Raw genomic sequence first — 18,058 nt, 5'->3', positions numbered from 1 at the left:
AGCCCCAAAGCTCGGCAGGGAGCCTGCTTCCACCTCCTCCTTCTGCCTGCCTGTCTGCCTACTTGTGATCTCTCTCTCTGTCAAATAAATAAATAAAAAACCTTTAAAAAAAAAAAAAACCCACAAAAACCAGAGAGGAGTTTCAGAGTCAGAGTAGTCTTCAGGGATTTCCAAAGGGTGCTCTGGCCGGTCTTATTCATTGTGAAATGGGATTAACTGTTTATTTTGTTGTTGTTGTTTTTTCCCTTCTAGCTTTTGGTGAGCCACTTTTCCCTTTCAGCCTTTTGTTGGCCGTGAGGGTAGCTCTAAAAATCAGTGCCAGCTTCCTGGTTCCTCAACGTTCTATGTCTTCTTGAAGCCTCCCTCTTTGACTGGCTTCTGTTTTTGTTTTTGTTTTTTTCCCCCCACATGCCTCCCAAGTCCCTGTTGGTTGACTACCCCGAAAGCCAGCTTTATGGGCATGCAACCAGTGCAGTCACATGAGGCCCAGCTCAGAGGGGCCTTGTCCTTGGGTTTCATGCTCTGCCGTCACCAACTTGAAATTCTTAATAATTTTCTCTTTGAATTTGTGCTATGAAGTGAAGTAGCTGGAGCAATAGGTGATGAGCATGGACGTGGAGCTTTGGCTCCTATGTTTCTGCCCCTCGCTGCTTCCAAATCTTCCTGGGTTGGGTGCTCACCTGTCTGCTACCCTTTCCTTGGTTCTTCTGGCCTGGTGACTCCTGCCACTTTCTGCTCTCCAAGTTGATGGTGGGAGAGGCCCCCTGTATGTCTTCCCTGGTCCGTCCAGTATGGGCTTGGGTGTGGATACAAAGAGGGTCAGGTTTGGACATGGACCTTGCAGCCTTTTAGGGTGGAACAAGGTGGTAGCTATCCCTGTCCTGGGCTGGCAATGTAGTAGGGTGTTTGGTGAGTCACCGAGGGACATGAGGAAGTATCTTTCACCTACCCTGATCCCAGAGCAAGCTGATGGTCTGCAGCAGACTTGGAGAGAGGAGGTTGTCTTCCTGAATTATTCACTACTCCCACAAATTATGTAGTTATCCTGGGCTACCTGGCATCCATTCGTATCTACTTCCTTAAAAGAACTGTGTTTTCCTGAGTCCATTCAACTGTGTGCCTCCGGAGAAGCTGAGTCTGACCATGCGTGCAAGAGTGAGTTTGATTTGCCCACATGTAACCTCATTCGTCCTGTCAAGGTTATGGGTCTAAGAGTAGTGTGTGATGCTATTATGACTGCAGGGATTTGAGAGGATGTCTTTTGAGAAATTTTAGAGGGTTGTTATTGTTGTTGGCACAGTTGCAAAAAAGAGAGATCAATCTCTCCTCTTCCCTTGGATGTTGTTGGATTCAAATATTATGCATTGGACTAATGTAGCCAAGGGGACAATGGCTAGAGGATGAAGCCATGCCTGGGGAGGGGGAGCTGAGAGAGGCGGTGATCCTGGCATCTTGACCATGATGTGGAATTACTGAACTTGCCCTGCCTCTGGGGTACTCTTGCTTAAGACGTACTGAATTGGGATTTCTTCTATTTAGAACTAAAGTTACCCTAACTTGGGGTGTCAAGGTGGCTCAGTCAGTTAAATGCCTGCCTTTGGCTCAGGTCATGATCTCAGTGTCCACGTATGGAGTCCCGCATCAGGCTCCCTCGTCAGTGGAGAGTCTGCATCTCCCTTTCCCTCTGCTTCTCCTCCCCCTACCCCCGCTCATGCTCCCTCTTACTATCTCTCAAAAAAATAAACTCTTTAAAAATAAATACAGAAATACATAAATGAATAAATAAAATTACCCTAACCTGTAATACCCTTCTTCCTGTTTTGCTTGACTTCTATTTTCAGTCATTCAATACTATTTTTCTTATTGTCAGGTGAATTCTCAATTAAGTTTATAGAAATCTATATACCACACACAATGAATTTCTTTTTTAATTTGAATAATTGGCAGTCTCACCATGAAATCAGCAGAAAATACACCTGGAAAAGATGAAAATACATATTCCTCAAGAAAATATATCAGTCAGTTTTCTTAGTTCCCTTCCTCTCTTGTTTACATAAGCTGATATAAATGTAAGTTACAGTGTTTGATGTTTCTGACATCTCTACCACCTAAAAAGAAACTCTAAGAGGAAAGAACACACTAACTCAAGAGTCTATATATGCTAGCTCTCTTATTGGATTCTGTGTGTGTAAGGAGAGGGTTGGTTCAAAGTGAGCGGACAATGCTCACATGTATGAAACATAGATGTCTGCCATATTTAATTTTTTAAAAACTCTATATGTCTTTATCTCCCTTCTAAATGTGATGTTGTTGAAGGCAAAAGTAATACCTTATCCATTTCTGCAACTCCAGTGCCCAAGAGATTTTTAGTACCTAGATAGTACCTATTAAGGATTTGTTAGATAAATAGATGATTTAATGGATAAATAAATGAATAAATAAAATAACAGATGAATAAACACATATTGCATTGACCATTCATATGTTAGGATTTAATATTTTATTTCATAATGGCATTTTCTATAGCTGAGTTGTAGGTCTCCAATAAATTTTAAGTTCTTTGATGGATGAAAAAATTTTATACTGCTTCTTTATCATTCACTTAAAACAACTTATCAAGTTCTTAGTGTATATTAAATATCAGGCATGTGGGTGTTTCTTATTGATTATAAACTTTAAGGAAGCTGATAATTCTGTATTTATTAGTTTCACTAAATATAGGATCTGCTGCATTACCATGCTTATTTATTTAATAGATTTTTATTTTGTACCTGCTTTATACCAAGCACTGATCTGGATTCTGAAGACAAAATGATGAGCTAAACAAGATTCCTATTATCAAGAAAACTACAATCTAATGTGGTCAGACAGGTAACAGAAATAAATACAGAGGATAATTTCAGATCATTTAGTTTCGAGTTCCTGATTGATAGAAGGGTAAAACCAAAAGTCTGACCAAGACAAGCGGTGGCTTGGTGTAGTGGAGGAATAAAACTTTGCACGTGAGTAAGTAAAGGAACTGAAGGACAGAGAGTAAGCAGGGAAATCGATCTGGATGTTGAAGTCATCAGCAGTGATGAGAAGGAAGGAGGGGCAGAGATAATGAGCTAACATGAGAACTCCAATAAATGAAAGCAGTGATGGGCTGTTGGTGGATGCCAGAGACAATATGGTATTGGCATGTCTTGCGTTTCAAGGGAGCTAGAATGTGTGAAGGAAAACTGTGAAGGATGTGCTTTACAGTGGCCATGAGGAGCAAGACAAACCTTCTTCAGTCTTCTGGCCCAGAGGTCATTTGAGGGGAAGTAGCATTTTCAGGTGATAGTCTTCATTTTAGACAAGACAGAAAGAGAACAATTAAGGAGAGGTTGAGGATAGTAAGGAGTATGCAAGTGAAAAAGTATGAGTTCCAGGAGGCACACTGGGAAGACCTAGCAGGACGGGGGAGGGTTGACAGTTGGGTCAGGATGTTCAGCGTGGAGATGAATGCTCTGGTGATAGCAATGATGTGGTGGTTGTGGCTTTCTGAAGGTGCCTTAGGACAACAGGCCTGTGAGACAATTCTGAGCATAGTTTCTAGCAAGTGTGCCTGTCATTGTATGCCGAAAGCTCTGAGGAGTCCCGGCCAACTGATTCAGATTTTGTATTCATAACTATAATCCCACGTCTAATGCAAATTCATCTCTGCTTTGTTGTGAAACAGAGTGGTGTGGTAGAAAGATTGCTATTGCAGAAGAATCCAGAAATTTGGATTCCAATTTTAGTTGTACCAACTAGCTGGATGCACTTGTCACATCACTTAACTTCTCCAGGCCTCAATCTCTTCACCTGTAAAATGAGCAAGTTGGACTATCTCAGAGAGGAACCAACCTGGAAAATTGGTTGCCTCAGATTCTAAAGTAAATGCCTCTCCGAACCCTTTTTTCCCCCCAGAAAAGGTATATACTCATTATGAGTGCAGATTCAGCAGTTAGATAAAGCTGAATTTTTATCTGAGTCCACAATATTAGTTTTGAGACCTAACTTTCTAAATTGTAAACTTTTAACTTTCTCATCTGGAAAGCAAGATGTAATGACAGTCTCAATAGTTATTGTGAACAGTTAATGACACAATGCCTGAAAAATAGTAAGCCCTTGATATATATTAGTTGTTTATTATTAAATGTGACTGATTCATTTAAGCACTGAAAGAATATGACACTTTCCATAAGTTTTAATTTCAGTAAAATGATGATTCGGTAAATGGCTTCCGGTACTTATGATCTTTTCAGGTCAAGAGCCAGATCACATCTAAGTCAGATGAAAAAGACTTTTCAGAGACATATGAAACTCATGACTGAAGCTAAGTTTTTTTTTTTTCTATTTGAGCTTTACTTTGTCTAATTAATCATATTAATTAGAAGTGTGAAAAAAATTACTTGTGCCTAAACACTGATTTTCCCCCCTATTTTCTACATTTTGGAAATAAATTTCAACATTGCACTTTCTGGAATTATCCATGGGAGAAAATACAGTACATATTTTACAATGCATATCCATAATTATAGGTCAAAATGCATCCTTTCAACACTTCCTTTGGTTTGGACTTTGACTCTCCATAGGGAAACAACACCTATTGCAGAAATAAACTTGGTAGGGCAGGTAGAAGGATAGAACATTCTTGTATTAAAATGGGAGACTACACTAGTCATCAATGTCCGAATCAGTGAAATAGGGCTCATGATATCTTTCTTCCTTCCCACTACTTACCCATCAATTCATATCTACCCCCATATTCATTGGGAGTAATGAAATTTAATAAGCTTGAGAAGTTTTGAGAGAAAAAATAAAAATAAAACTTACCATAAAATAACTACCTAGGCCTGCATGCCCTTGAAAAAAAAAAAAAGAACCAAACCATTCTCTCTATATATAGGTGATAGAAAGATAGATAGATAACAGAGAGATATGGATACAGAGAGATATAAATAGATATCATATATATGTATCATACATAATATACTTCATAGATATCATATATATGTCTTTTTTTAACTAGTATTTTGATGTTTTAACTAAGGAATAAGAGTAAAGGTGTATTTAGAGATTAAGAACTTGTCTTAGTGTTGTGTTGAAAAGACCATGCCCTTGACATCTCTCCTTGATTGTCTGTTCATACATGACCTTCCCACACTCATCTAGAAAGCCTTTTCTGCCCTGCCGCAGCCTGTACCTGCTGAGGTCTGTTTTCCAGCACGTGCTCACCGCCGGACCGGGAGAAATAAAGGCCCGTTGCTACTCCCATTCTAAATGAGTGGTTCTATATCACTGGGGGGACTCACGATAGAGAAATGTGAGATATCATTGGATCAGGACATTGGCTGACTGAACATTAATGTCTTTGACTATGCTGAGCCATGGACAGAAAATTGAGAGGAGATGTTGCTCGTTTGTTCATTTCTTCAATACACAATGGCTTTGGTGCTTCCGGTGGCTAAGGCACCAGGAACGTGGTTATGAACAATGTGACGTGATCTTTGACCTTTCTTGGTTTTTGTGACTTGTGAGGCTGTGATTTGGTTTTGGAAGTTGGACTGTGGTGGGGGTGGGGGGAGGGAGAGAGGCATTGGATATTGGAAATTGGGAGAACTAGGTGACTAGTTCCAGCTCTGCATTAAATAGCTGTATAATCATATAAGCTGGGGGCATATATATTCCTTTTCTCATTAGTCTCTTAATCTGTAGAAGGAAGGGGTTAAACTAGATAGAGTCTCTTTAGGATTTCCAAAGTTCTATGAATCTCTGATTATTGCTATTTCTTGGGTAGCAATGAATGAATATATTACCAGTGTAGGTATTGTGTGTCTGCCTTCTCTTGCCTCTTGGGAGCAGTGAGTTCTTCCAGGTACATAGGAGGAGGAGGGCAGGAAGATGGAGTTTGGGAAACAATAACACCAAAGGCAGCTCCAGGAGCACTAGCCTCTTGGGCTTGCCCTCAAAAGTCATGTTTAAGCCAGACAAAAAAGGAACGTGGTAGTTCTGCTTTGATGAATACAGCTGACATAGCTTAGGAAAAAAGAAAAACAGAGGCATTGTCAATATGCGGTGAAATATTAATGAATGTGATTTTGGAAAAATAAGATTTTTAGGTGGTGTTATACCCATCAAAGTTTTCCAATATCTAACCAACAGATAAGTCATTTGAAATAAAAGTTAAAAAGAGAAAAGGAAACCAGAGAACCAAACAAACAGTATGAGGATAACATTATTTCATTACATAAATCAATACTTTGATTTCATTTTATTTGTTTCTTTTCAAAACGCATTCTCTTTATGTGTGCTTTTACGCGTGTGTGTATGCGCCTTAGTTTTTAAAAAGCTCCTTCAAAAATTAAAATTTCAACATAGGGTTGCCTAAGCATTTAGGAATGAGGGTGGTCAAGGTCATAATCCCAGGCTTGCTGCACATTACAAGGTCATCGGTGGTCCCAAAGATGCATGCAGGCAAGTGTGGTAATAGGAGAGTCGAAAATCTCTACCTTTCAGGATATGCAGTTGACTTCCTTTTAAAAAACCAAATGCAATGCACCATTAATGCTTTCTAAGCTATAGATACACTCTCTTGTTTCTCTAGATTGATGCTTAATGTTTAAATGGATCTTTTAAATGCAGATTCTGATTGAGTAGGTGTTGGGTAGTTCCCAAGATTATGCATTTTAAGCCCTGTGATGGCAAAACTGCTGATCTGTGGGATACACTGATAAGAATCCTGGAGGTCCTGTTGTTAGGTGGGCTTGCTTTAACACACTCTTTTAATGTTCGCCAGGAGAATTTTTTTTTTAAATTACACTTTTCTCATTTCTTCCAGGACCTCATAAACTTTATAAAAAGGAATGTCTAATATCTAACCTGAAGTTTTCAGACTCGACTAAGTTACATTTCTTCCCATGTCATTCTCAGTGAAGAATGGCCGATTCTCTTCCTTTTTATCTGGTTTAGATTGAGGATTGTCACATTTCTACCCTGCTCCCTGCTCTGCCTGGCTTATAGACCTCGAGCTTTCTTTCTTTCTAATGTATTTCCAAATTGATTTGGAGAAATTTCCTTAATTTTTTTTTTTTTTTTGAATTTCCCAAGTTGTTTCTTTTTCACGGTTTATCCCTTGACAGTCTTGGATATAGGACATTCCACCAGTGTGGAGCTTCCCTGGTGGGTAGTAACACACTTATGCATCCCCAAGCAGCTACCACTTAGGGATAGACACATAAGAAGATACGGGGTTTCATTTATTTATTAAAGGCACTGGGAAAATGCCAACACGGGAATGCACTGGGGTAGCATTCTCCAAGTGTTGAGAAGTCTGGCTTGGTTTGGGGGCTCCTGGTTGACTACTTTCTCTTCAAATGTAGTCATAGCTCCTGAAGGGAATCTTGGGTCCCCAAGCATGAAAGATGCAAAGAAATGGTGAATTGAAAGGCCCCTATGGGTGCACATCTAAGTTGACTGGCTGTGACTGTGACGGTGACATTCATTTCCTGCCTGCTGCCAGCACGGAAATCATGGCTAGACAGAGGAGCAGAAGTTAATTGCCTCAGGGAAAAGGTCCTTGCATTAATTGTCACGTTAAAGTTCACATTGCATTAAAGCTTTGAGCTCAGGTTTATATCTGAGCAGCTGGGCTCAGAAGAGCCATGGAGTCTCCTGTGTACCTAAAGACTCTTCTCCAGAGAAATTTTCCACTTCCATTGAGACTCAAATGGAAAAATGTTTAGCTTGAACTTGAGTTTGAAAACTTTAGCAGGTCCAGGAAGCCTGGAGAAGGAGGAAACAATTTTGTCAGAGAACGTGCATGTTGAGTGAGATGTACCAAGAGGGAGTAGCCTCTAGGACACAGAGAGGTGGGCTAAAGTGATTGAGAAATATGGTCCTGAGTTACAACGTAAGTAACATACCCAAACGACAAGGATGGCAACACCACCCAGCAGGGCTTGAGAGCTAAAAGCTGCTGACAACAAAAACTTGGGAGGGGTAGAGAACAGTAATATTTTAGAAGCACACAGCATACCTGGGCCATTCCCATCTTCCCTCCAATCTATATCCTCCCTTCTTTACTTCAATATTACATTTACAAGGCAAATAGGTAAAGTGAAAAGTCACTGAAAATGCTGCCAGATAACCTGGGCGCTAATGATGAGCTCAGGTTAATCATTTAAGAGCAATCATGTGATCTTGGAGAAATCACCTTGTAGTTTCAAGCCTCAGTTTCCCTATTGTTAAGATGGAAGCTGTATCACCCATCCTGCAACTTAAAAATTTCTTTTTAATTTTTAGTGTGAAGTGAAACATTGTATATAAAGCAATTTTTAACACCATTTGGATGGTAGGCACTCAAGAATTTTGGAAACCTGATATAACTTTCCCGCGCAGCATCCTAAATCATTTCCTCTGAGTGCTTCTAATTTGAAGTTGTTTAACTGTGTCTTGCTTCAGGTTTTCATATTTTGTTCTAAGTGTCTAAATGGTTTGTCTACCAAATAAAAAAGTCAAGTCCTTAAGGAATGATACTCTGCGGTCTGCTGCTTTAAATTTCTGCTAGAGACCCAGATTGGGTCTGTTCAATTCAGTTTACATTTATTGAGCTTCTGCTAGTATCAGGCATCCTGCTGGGCACCGTGAAGGGAGCAACAATAAACAGGACATAGGAATTGTTACCAGGAAATAGAGTACTTATTAGAGAACTTGCTAATTATATGAAAAGAAGACTGTACAAGCACCCAGAAAAGATGGGATTAATATCCAACGGGAGTAATGAAGAAGAAAACAAAACAAAACAAACAAACAAACAAAAAAAAAACACAACTCCTTCTCATGTGTTAAGGGAAAGCTTTTGGAAGAGGTGATATTTATGGCAGACCTTAAAGGAAAGAAATGTTTCAGCCCATTTTAACTCCCTGTCCTTCTGTAAGAGGCCAAAGGCAATAGCTCTGTGAATCATATTGAAGTGCTGGTAGTCAAAGGTGAAGCCAATCCGCAGCATTAGGTCCTGGTTTCTGTATCATCACAGTATGGAAAAGTATTGGACACTTAGTCCATACCCTTGTTTGCAAGGAAGGCATTCAATCTTTCAACACAATACACTCCGGTGTATTTTAAAACCAATTTCCTTTCATTGAGTGGAAGGTTACTACCTGCTAAACCCTTCATATCTGAAAAGAAAATCAGCTTTTATTTTATTTTTTTTCCATGTAGTTAATTACAATCCTCTTTCACCTAACTTGGACTCTGAGAAACAAACCGAGGGTTTTGGATTTGAGGGAGGTGGGGGGATGGGTGAGCCTGGTGGTGGGTATTAAGGAGGGCACGTATTGCATATGTTGTATGGAGCACTGGGTGTGGTGCATAAATAATCTTGGAACACTGAAAAAATAAAATTAAATTTAAAAAAATACACTCTATTTTCTACTCATTATTCATCTTCCAGTGTCTTCCCTGCACCCCCTCAGCTCATCTAAATCTCCTATAAATTGAAGCATATGAAACTGGAGTTGGGCACCGGGGAGGCCACAGCCAGGATTTAGAACAAAGAGACTGACTTCCCTCAGTTCCACTCCACGCAAGGCGTACCCATTGTTCACCTGAGCGCAGCAAGATGCTAGCTACCTTAGCAAAATATGACCCTATGGACTCACAATCAGTTTGCCTAATTCCAAGTTGTTTCATTGATAAAACTAAGGGATTGGGGTTGACGTTGGAGATTAACAATAATAACAACTGGCTTTTTAAGTGTTTCCCCAGGTCCCAAGATCCATCTGAATGGATCTTCCAAGCTTCTGTGTCTTGTCTTGCCCCTCAGTGGTTGGGATGGCATTGGGCTATCGGTGTCAGATCTAGCCGAGAAGCAATTCTTACCCTGCTTACATTCTGCAGGATTTCTCCCTCCCTGGTTAAATGTGTTTAACCTTTGGAATAAAGCAGTATGCTATTCAAGCATCTCCTAATGAGGCTCTTAGACTTAGGGCTTTGAGATTTTTTCACCTGAGTGGTTTCCCTTAAACCTGCAGAAAAGACAATTGCTAGGTTTAATACCATCTCTTTTTTGTTAGGAAGCCAGAAACCAAGACGGTCAGTCAGTTAAGATGCAGTGATTGTATTCATGCTTTAGCCCCATGAAAGCATGGACACATTACCAACCATTCGGGCTTCGCTGGGCTGCAGCCTAGGTCAGTATCACTGACGGTATCACCAGCCTTTCACAGTCTTTAAGAAGAATGTGCAGAGGGAAGAGGGAGGTTATTATCTCTGTTCATAGGTAATATCCATCATATTTATTATGCCTGTTACAGGAGTAGGGAAATCAACCACCGGAAATCAATCTTTCCTAAATCACTCCCTAGGAACCTGACTATATTTTAGGGTAAAGGCTAAGGGGGAAACGCATCTGGGTGTGTGTAAAATGTCCTGGGCTGGGAATCAAGAGACCTGATGCTAATTAGCTAAGTAAGGTCTAGTTGGGTCAGGTCATCCATTTGGGGTCTAAGTTTTCTTTCTATGAGAAGGCATATGAAGTTTTCTTTCTGTGAGAAGGCATATGAATCTCTCTTCTCCCTAACAGTGAAGAATGCTGTGAGCATTATATGATGCAAAAGATGAGGAAAGACTTTGGATATAGAAGCACTAGGAGAAAATAATGTTTCCTTATTCTCTGTTGCCCTGATCGAGTAAATCAGACATATCCCTCCCTCACCTTCTCCACACCCACATAAAGATGTTTTGGGTATGAAGATAACAGGTATACCTGGGGGACTCATAGTCTGGAAACGGAATCATGCTCAGAAAATCACTAAGCTGGGGATCCTGGGCTTTGGAGGGTCCAAGGACAGAATAAGTGCTTCTGTTAGCTCTCCACTTCTCAAGGGATGTTGTTAGGATTAGAGACACAGGAAAAAACGATCATACCACATGCTTCAGCCAAAGGAGACTTGAAGAGGTGAAAGTCTCTAGAATAAACCACATGGTCATGAAAGGACCAGGGGGCTTCTGTTTGAGGGGACTGAGGCAAAAAGGTGATATAATTGCAGTTCAGTTTAGTGAGTACGAAGTATAAATTTCCCCATCCCTAATTTGACGAAGAATTGAACACTATCCCTGGTCTTCAGCCTTACCCTTATTTGGAGCATAATTAATGCTTCTTATGGATCGAGAATTCATGGTCCTGGTTTCGGAAACCCCTGCAGAGTTTGGTTTGACAGCTGGGCTTGTTAAATCCTACTGAGGCACATTCAACACACACACGGCCAGCTAAGTGTTCCCTGGATCTCAGAGGCAAGACTCTGCTCTGGTTCTGGCTTCCCTTGGATTACAGTCCCCATCTCCAGAGGTCCTGGTTGAACACTGGATCTTTTCATACTACAGAATTCAGAAAAATAGGGAATGGGTTTAGGGTAGAATAAGGAATAGAGCCTGGCTTTGGAGTCAGGCAAATATGGGATCAAACAGTTTTTCCAATTATATAGCGAACTACTCATTCTCTCTGTGCCTCAATGTCTCTCTCTATTGGCAATAATCTTATCTTCCCACTATGGTCGTTGTGAGGATGGAAGGCACCCTGACATACATTCTGGCACAAGTAAGAGGTTTTGAGTGATAGTTCACTTCTCCCTCATGCAATATTTATGACTATTTGGCACACAGAAGGCACCTTGCTAGTGGGAACAATGGTTATAGCTACATCTGTACAGGTTAAAGACAGAACATAATGTGTGCTTAATAAGATGACAGCTTGGGATATCCCTAAAGGGGCAGAAACCTGAATTTTCCATACATGGGCAGTATATAGGTGAGTGACTTTTGGGAATCCACAACTTTGTTTTTTTGTTTTTGTTTTTGTTCCTTTTTTGCTTGCTTGCTTCTTTATTTTTCCAGCTGCTAAAATAAAGATGATATTGGCATTGTTATTTGGAAGACATTGTCCACTGTGGCTGGTACCTCCCAAGCATCTAAGTAGCCCCAGATCTTTCAGGAAATTGTATATTTAATCAGCCCCATGCTATTTTTAGATGAATTCGAGTATAAACAGTTAAGGTAACTGCTTAAACTGAGAATTATATTAAATCTTTCTGGCATAATCCCCCCATTTTTAAAATTAGGAAAAGATGGTAATAAACTGGATCTATAGTCCCTGTGCTGACACAGGGGTGGGAAAGAGTATTACTGCATGGGTTACCATTATGACTATACTCCAAAGTTCATCTTTCCAGGCAATCCCTTCTCATTCCTGATTTTGTTCTTCCTTCTTACTACCTGTTGGATGATTCCTCCTCAACCCTGCCACCAGTCACCTGTACTCACTCCTTCATCCTTTGTGGATGAACAAACTCTGGGGGGACTTAAATACAATGCCTAGTCCCGTAAAGGTTGGGGTCCTTCAACTAGGCAAAGCCAAAGGTGTCTATCAACTTTCAGAGGATAAACTAATATAAATAACAAGAACCAGCATGGGTGACTCTCACATAAGTTAATGAGGTAGCTTGAGGAGTAGAAAGAAGTTTTCTAGCCCGGGTCAGACTTACATTTAAATTCTCTTTCTTCCAGTTAATGGTTGTGTGGCTTTGGGCAAGTCACTGAAGCCTCTGACAGTTTTTTATTTAAATTTTAATGTGGAGATCAAAACAGTAACATGACTATGATGGAATATATATGTATATTGTCATTGTGGTACCCCTCACAGCAAGACTTTGATATATCTTTGTTTGTTTTTCTCTTTATTAACTAATGCAATTAATACTTTTTGTGACATGTGAGTGTCTGTTGCTGGCAGTTGGAATGGAAAGTTGACATGGTAGAAGTTCTACGAAGGAAGAAGAGTTGCAATGATTGTAGAGTCTAAGAAATCCCCATAGATTCCAGGAGGGAGATGAGGAGAGTAATAATACATTGGAAGGCTGACATGGGAGGATGGTTTCCACTTAAAGTTAAAGAAGGAATGGTGTACATGTGAAATTCAGTGAATGTGTGGGTTTCAAGGACTGGAAAGTCCTGCTGATGGCACTGAACCTTTGTCACCTTCCAGACTTAAAGTCCTGAGAAAGTCTGAGGCACAGTTTTGTAAGACACAGATGTGAAGTAAGACCCTATAAGATGTCTATTCTAGCTTTCAGAAGGCGGGCTGTGCTGGGCTGCGGAGACCTCCTGGGATGATACACAGTTCCAAATCTTGGATTTCCCATGTCAGATTCTCTAAGATGTGGTAGGTAGAGAGGGGTTGGAAGGACAAATGGAAATTAGGACTGATAAGGCTTCAACAAAAGCTCGCCTTTCTATAGGTCCCAATATCCTAGCAAGTTCTCTGATGTTCCCAGACACAAGCACACACGTTGTCTCTGCATAGCTCTGAGGAATCAGGAAGTTCCCACAGTACCTTGAGAATTTGGAAAATTTGCATAGCTTCCAATAATAAGTCTTCTTAACAATAAGATAAATGCCCCTTAGAGATAGTTATACCTGGGTGCAAATCCCAGTTCTGCTGTTTTCCAGCTGTGTGACCTTATACAAGTTTATTTAAATTCTCTTTTTTAAGATTTTATGTATTTATTTGAGAAAGAGAGAGAACATGCATGGGTAAGGGGAAGGACAGAGAGAGAGAGAGAGACAGAGAGAGAGAGAGGCAGACTTTCCCCTGAGCAGGGAGCCTGACCCCGAGCTTGATCCCAGGATCCTGGGATCATGATGTGAGCCAAAGGCAGACGGTTAACTGACTGAGCCACTCAGGCATTCAAGTTTCTTTAAGTTCTTATGGACGCCTCTTCTCCCCATAAACTTGAGATAATGATAAACAACACATTGGGTTTTTGAGAAACAAAAATAAAGAAGATAATAGCTTTACTGTGCTCTGGTGCCTGACACTCAATACACAGAAGATGTTGTGATTATTGTTAATTTGTTATTAGAATTCTCTTCAGTCTGGATCTAGTAAGGAACCAACCCATTGTAGAGATTAAACCTGTTAAAGAGAACCAGAAACTGAGTGGTATAATGGGGAAGGAGAAAGTAAGGCTTAGGACAGTTGAGTGGAATAAGTTAGTTGACTGGTAGAGTTGGTGAAAGCCCTTAATGCTAAAAAGAAGGGGTTAAATCCTAATGTATTTGGTAGGAAGTGGCACAATAAGGCTTGGAGTTGGGATAAAAGGAAGAGATATCTTTAAAACCACTGAGCAATGAAAGCTCCTTTAAAATTTCCTACCTTCCTAGTCTCAGTGGAATTTGGAGAATTAATGAACTAATATCTACAAAGTACTTAGAGACTATCAAATGAAAGAAATATAGAAATCCCAAGTAGTATTATAATTTTATTAAACATTTATTGAACATAGTACAGAATATATAGGTAACTATACTTTCCACCCAGAGGGTTGAGAATAATTGCAATGTTTTCATTAATCATCTTGAGGGCAGAGGGAATTCTAGCTAAACAATAAGTTTGAAATACCTCTGAAGAATTCAGATGTACCCATCTGGTCACCATAATTTGCTTCCTGAATTTCTAGAACACAATCATAGTGTTGTCATTATATAATACTAATATTGATACTGGTGCTCATGATAATAATAAAAATAACATTGATTCTCATCATAATAATAAAAGCCAAAGAAATAATATGAAAGATGTTTTGATAGTATTCTATATATGTTATCTGTAAATTTGATAATGAATCCTGAAAGAGAGGATTAATATCTCCATTACATAGTTGAGTAAGTTGAAGCTTAGGGAAGTCATTCAATATTACATGGCTCAGAGTGATGTATTTGACCTTGTAAGCCAGCAAAGACTTACTTCTGTACCATGGTTTTTCCATCATCATTTAAGAGATTTGGGTATTCTGGGAGTGTAAGAGTAATATGACTCAGGATCTTAAACTAAACATTCTTGACATAGACTCTATAGACCCTCTCTAAAGTGTTCATGGAATTCCATGAAATTTTTTACAGACTTTTGTACGTAATGTGTTTTTGCACATTTCTGGAGAGTAGCTCTAGAAAATTCATCAGGTTCTTGAAGGAGTTTATAATCCAAATAATGGTAAGAACAACTGTGCCCATCTTGGGTCGACTCTAGATAGAAGACAGGGTCTAGAAACATGCTTAGTGGGAGTCTAATCCTTAACCACTTAATTCAAAACCACAGCACTCAGGCTTCTGTGTGTGTGTGTGTATGGAGGGAGGTGCCAAAAGTGGATATGTGTGGCAGATTCAGGATCTGTTTTGCACTTTTCCTTCATTGACTTCTATGTTCCCTGTCTTTCAGTCTTCTGTTGTGAACCAGGGATCTTGGAGAAACTACAAAAGTCTGTACCCAGCCTAGACCCAGGCCCATCTTAAACGCTGGCCATTCTGTTATATGTCTCTTGGTTCTCACGGAAGAGTTAACTATAAATTTGTATACATCTCAATACAAAGCCCTATTCAAAACATTATGTTGGGAGCACCTGAGTGGCTTAGTGGGTTAAGCCTCTGCCTTCAGCTCAGGTCATGATCTCAGGGTCCTGGGATCGAGCCGTTGCATAGGGCTCTCTGCTTAGCAGGGAGCCTGCTTCCCCCTCTCTGTCTGCCTGCCTCTCTGCCTACTTGTATCTCTCTTTCTTTCTCTGTCAAATAAGTAAATAAAATCTTAAAAACATAACATAACAAAACATTATGCTGCATAATAATTACTTGTTTATGTATTCATTCCTTTCATCAGACTTTGCATTTCCCTTGGGTTAGAACTATATAATATTCATATTTTTATTTATTCTAGGCATTATGTATGGCATAGTGCCTAGAATATAGTCAGTACTCAATGAGAACTTAAGAAATTAGCAATATACTGAAGAAAGAGAGCTGGATGGACTGACAAGTGAATATATTTGCTATAGTCTTGAAAGTGAGGATATTGAAGGATATGTATTAGTAGATAAGGATTCACTAATTTTAGGCTAGCTTATACACAGAGCTATGTTAGTAAAAATGGTGATGTGTACGGGAAGGGGATCACGCGTGGATTCGTGCTTCTCTTACACTGATGGGTATAGAAGGATGATTTGGCATAATAGAATTTTGCAAAGGGTATAACTTTTCTATTTAGGAGAATAAAGTTAGGTGATTGGAAAGCCATATAGCATCCTGCAAAGCTTATGTCAGTTTTCCAGCCCTCTGCAAAAGGCACGCTATAGCTGACTTTCCAGCTCCTGCTTTATGTAATTTGGCTTAATAGAGAGTGAAAGCTTTTCATGCTCACAAAAGCCTAATATTAGCAGCATCTCAGTAATGTATTCAAGTTGCCACCTACCCATATGGGCTACATATCCTTGGAGGAGCCAAATAGGACAAGAGAATTCTTGCTATTTCAGAGTACCTTTGACAGTGAAGAGGATAATCATTTTAAACAATCTATCAGGCTTACAATGGGTAAAAATTCCTGGCTTGTTAGCCTGGCTAATCTTCCTGGCTGGCCTGAGCTATCTGCGTTTGAACATAAAATGTTGTTACCTCTTATCCTATCTATTCCTGTGGAGACCGATGGGTCTGTACCCACTCCTGGAACCAGTCCTGAGGATATCATTCTCATTACCATGGGAACACTGTCCTTTTGCAAAGATGAGAGTTCAGCCCACCCTAAAAAAGTCCAGAGAGTCCAAGGGCTCTCTTGAAGTATAATCAGAATTCTCTAGTGGGATTTAGGTATAATCTGTGAGGAGAGTCATGAAAGAATAAATATTTCTGAATTTTACTGAAAGTCTCCTGAATTCCAAGACTTAAAAAAGAAAATCCTATCTTCAAATAAAGAGATAAAAGAAGTATCCTTTTGCTAGGTAAGTTGGATATTTACCCAGTAGGATGATCTGTGTTTTTGTACTTTCTAGGGTACACTAGAATATCCTCCCAACCCTCCAATAAGCCTTGTTCCCTGGCATCTCAGGAGAATAAAACCCTACGACAAAGAAAAGTTGTCTGGGATGTTTTGGTATAACTCCCTTGATCCTTCAGGCTATAAAAAAGAGTTATACATTTGCTGCTCTTTGGTAAAGCATACTGACTTCATGAATATGTGGCTCATTTTCTTTTCCCATTTGTCCAGCAAGGATTATGGTAGGAAAGTTCTGAGATTTTCATCTAGGGGAAAAAATATATATATATTTGTGGCATGAGAAGTTTACACTCCAGTTCCTAAATGGAAATGTTACACATTCCTGGAATCCAGTGGCCTCTAGAGAAAGCCCTGTTTGTGTCAACACTGAGGCTACAAAGATAATTACTTTTTTAAAAGGCATTAGGCTATCACTAAAGTTACGCATTTGTGGGGAGACTAATTGTCCTGCTTTTTTTCCTGTACTGTCAGAAGCCATGGCTAAGCCCATGGGGGCCTGTCAGTATTGATGTCACATTTTTTTGTTTGTTTTTGCTTTTTATTTTTTGTTCTGTATTCCATTGTATGGCCAGGGGTTTCGATACCCAAATAGAGTCCTGCCAGAGCAGGCCAAGTCTTTGGATGGGTAGATCCAGTGGCTCTGTTGCAGAAGCCAAAGAAGGCAGGACAAAGGGACTCAACCCACACCTTCTAGGTGATGGAATCCTGATTCTGAGTCAAGGATCAGGAAAGGCTGGCAGTTTGAGGAAATAAGGGCACTTTTAAACATAAACACATCATTCCCCTCTTGTGTCTGAGAAAAATGTCCCCCCAGACTCAGGCTCTGAGAAGTACAGTAACTTACTTAGACACATAGAACTGATGGGTTTGGAATTGGATTTAACTCTGTAGTGTAAGACCCAGGCTATAAAATTTCTGTCATTTTTAACAAAAAGACTAGAAGCTGTTTAGAGTTGTTCTTGAATTTTATCCAGACATCATTCAAGTCTGTGAGTTGCTTACTGCAGTCCCCTTACCTGCCATCCCAATCACACCCTGAGCTGTTCTTTTACCTTCCTAAAGAGCATGATAATGTCAGCAAAGCAAAAGTTCATCTTTCCCTTGCCAACATTCCTAAGAGACAGTCAAGAACAGTCAAGGTACACCCAGCAAACTCAATCCTAAGAAAACCTAAAC

Source organism: Martes martes (assembly GCF_963455335.1).
Source record: "Martes martes genome assembly, chromosome: 10".
Classification (NCBI taxonomy): domain Eukaryota; kingdom Metazoa; phylum Chordata; class Mammalia; order Carnivora; family Mustelidae; genus Martes; species Martes martes.
The sequence above is the reverse complement of the archived record's forward strand: the minus strand, read 5'-3'. Positions refer to the sequence as shown.